At 44.6% G+C, this 3,266-nt stretch overlaps 1 protein-coding gene across 1 annotated transcript in view; it reads left to right on the top strand.

Annotated features, from left to right (window-relative positions):
• The window catches only part of T265_07227 (hypothetical protein), a gene marked incomplete at both ends in the record, with an annotated part of 13,459 nt that overhangs the window by 1,008 nt on the left and 9,185 nt on the right, over positions 1-3,266 (top strand). The gene's annotated exons all lie outside the window — the stretch shown is intronic.

Here is a 3,266-nt window from a genome sequence, read left to right as displayed (position 1 = left end):
TTTTTATAAGGTAAAATTTCACACCCATCGGTGTCGTTAGGCGATCGATAAGAACAATACAATATTTGTCGTTCAGGTAACCGTAGTAGAAAGGACAAAAGGTGAGTGTAGATCAGCTGATTGAGGACATTAAATGAGGACAACTAAATAGAGGATAAACCAGAGACTGAAGGTGGGTGAAATCTGCCGCTCTGAACTGTCGATTATCGGTTGGAAACGTGTCTGAAGGAGGTGGAGCTAACCGGCGGTAGTCTGCTGGGTTAACTCTAGTGGACGCTAGGAGAGCGAGTATGTCACTAGTAGTGTGGGGTTGAACTAGCGGATCAAATATGAAACAAATGAGTTGGGCAGCGATACTCAGCTGAGCGGTAGCAATATCCACCCACCGTTTAGTTGCTAGAAAACTCCTGCTTCACGAACGCCTCGAAAAGATAATGAAACTTGTAGAGACGTAATACACTACTTAAAAACATCATACTCGAGAGATTCAGCCGGGTTCCAGGTAAATCTCCCGTCAAAACCGAAATGTCTCCCGTCAAAACTGAAATGGTTTGCAGATGAGTGTATTAGATAAGTAATGAGCTTTATTCAACTTCAACCCTTGAAGGCAGGGATTATTCCACCCATTCACTGGTTGGTGAGCAAGTGGCTATTTATCTGTTCGCCGAGCCTTGCAAGTGACTTGCAAAAGTTTCGTCACTATACGAGGAGGCATCATCAATGCACAGTTGGATGGGTACTACCTCTTTATCTGTTTATATATCATTTGAAGATTATCTGTTATCTCGTAACATGATTGGCTAATTTGGACACAGCATTTTCGTGAATTCATTGGTCCGTCTATGATCTTCCATCTTCTGCCACCTCGATTTAGCGTTTGGGCGAGCTAAGGCGACATTTCTTAGATTACCACAAACGAAACCAACATACTTATGAGGGACTGTTGACAATCGATACAAGACAATGTGGGCGAAGCACTGGGTACTTTAACGAATACGAGATGACTCAATGGTTAAGGTGCAAATTTACTGACCGGGAGGTTTTTGGTTCGAACCTCACCCCGGCACTTCGGCTGCTCCTGTCTAGGTTTGAACAACCTAGCAGTATCTCAGCCCTACTGCTTCTCCCGGCCGGGATCGAAGCGATGTGCCAGAAGCTTCTTTCAGATGAGCGATTATTCCACAGCTCCTGACGCTTCGCTCACCTCTTCTGGTTCGCAGTATGCTGAACGTGCGGTACAAACTGCTGATTTTTTCAAGAAATGATTGATCTATATGTAACTCAGAAGGAAGAAGAATCAAAGCGAAGAGTAAAACTTTCAGCTGAGCAGTTGTCACTCGAGGATCTTGTCAATACCTGACCACCTGGGTGGATGATGGCCTTGTATCTTGTCAAAACGAGGATTAATCACACTGCTGATCGACCGATGGTGGCCGAACGGTTGAGTCTTCAACGGTAACCTGACTTCACTTACAAGAAGAAATATCTGTTGAAAATGAATTTTCGTCAGACCGACTAACTTTACCCCCAAGCCAAAACTCCGTGTCCTCACTTCATAGTGGATGATGGCCTAACTTGTGTAATGTTATACGACAATAAATTTGGTGTACGTATAGTGCCTGCAAACAATACAAGGCCACAGATTTTTTTGAAATTTTTTATTGGTCCCCCTCCCCTGAAAAACTTGCGTCATCAGTAACGCCCACGCGCGTTTGATTATGGCAGCCCAATGTTCTCACGCAATATACACATTGTTCATGAAAGTTCTCATGCCTCAGTGAGGTGGCAAGACTGCTCCGTTCCGGAGTTCCGGTCTACCTCTGTCTCCGTTCAAACCAGAATCGACCCGCCTTCCGAAAATAGCGACGTTTGCGTGCCGTCATTTACAAGTGTTTTCTGTTGTGGATGAAGTATGATAAGAAAAAAACGGCTGTCGCTGGAACAATGCATGCACCCGTTAAGTATGTTCTGTCCAATGGAACTCGCATCGATTTTTTGGGGCGTAGCGTTCCACAACTTTCGGGTTGAGTGAAACTCACAAACTTGAGCGCTTGACTCAGCGGTGCCTGTTGATTTGCTGAGTTTGTGGTCGCATAAATGATGTTGCGTGTTCAAACACAGCCTATTAAGGCAAACTGGCCGTTCACGTGACACACAATGGCCTGTTATTCTCGACTTAACACTCGTCCTGTCCGGTCTGTTCGGTCAAACAAAGGCAGAACTCTAGTTGAGTGCTAACCGCCAGCATAAGTGTACCGTGCAAATGAGAGTGATGGGAAAGCGGATGCTACAAGTGTAGCAACCGCTTACAGGTGGCGTGTCAAGTAAGGCATCATGCGACTAAAAAACGTAGCTCGATCAGAAGAGCTGAAAAGAACGAAACTAGGTGAATATTTTGGCATAAGTATTCTTAAGCTACACTTCTAAGCCAATCGCAAGATAATGCTCTAGATGGGGAAAATATCGAACGGGAAAAACATAACCTGCCGTTTGACCGCCATGGGAAGAAGTACAACTTTCGTGCTCATTTAAACAAAGAGACCAGTCAATGAACAGTTTGATTATGCTGGAAGAAATTAAGAGTTAGACAATGTCTAGCTGTTTACTTGGACAATTTTGAATCGACTAAGACGTGAAAAAATGGTGTCAGTTTGGAATAGACATCATGCTGCAGGAGTAAGGAAATGAAAGTATGCGACATGAAACCGCTGACCGGTGCGATGATCTAAGCTGGCCGCCACAGGCTGGTTAGAACAAGAGTCCCACCTCAAACTAATGTCATGAAGGCCCTAGCCGACGATCTTCAACTTCTGCTTCATTTTCTTTCCATGGCTGCATGACTAAAGAATGAGTAATACTCATACTCTTGATCCTATGGTGTTCAACCGGTGTATGTAGCAGGATTCTTAAACCGATGATGCTAATGAATTCTGACAGGAGTGAAACAGTGCAAATTTCATTCGAAAATTCACTTGTTGCAAGCCATCAAATCAGGAGGTTTAGAGGTCTGCAATTCTGGAAGTCATGGAAAGATGGCTGGAACAGGAAAAGTAACGGTTGTCTTACAATGACTCTGTCCTTGTTAAGTGGTTCCCGAAATAATCAGCCTATTTGTCTGTCCACCTGTCGCACCTTGTTCGGGTGCCAGCCGTCCCTAATAACCGAACACTACATCATTTGGACGGTTGAGTTACGTGCAGGACACGACCAAACGAAGGCATGCCCTGATTGGTCAGAATGCCAGCCAATCCGGGTCGAGCATCCTT

The sequence above is a fragment of the Opisthorchis viverrini genome, assembly GCF_000715545.1.
Source record: "Opisthorchis viverrini unplaced genomic scaffold opera_v5_164, whole genome shotgun sequence".
Classification (NCBI taxonomy): domain Eukaryota; kingdom Metazoa; phylum Platyhelminthes; class Trematoda; order Opisthorchiida; family Opisthorchiidae; genus Opisthorchis; species Opisthorchis viverrini.
The sequence above is the reverse complement of the archived record's forward strand: the minus strand, read 5'-3'. Positions and strand labels throughout refer to the sequence as shown.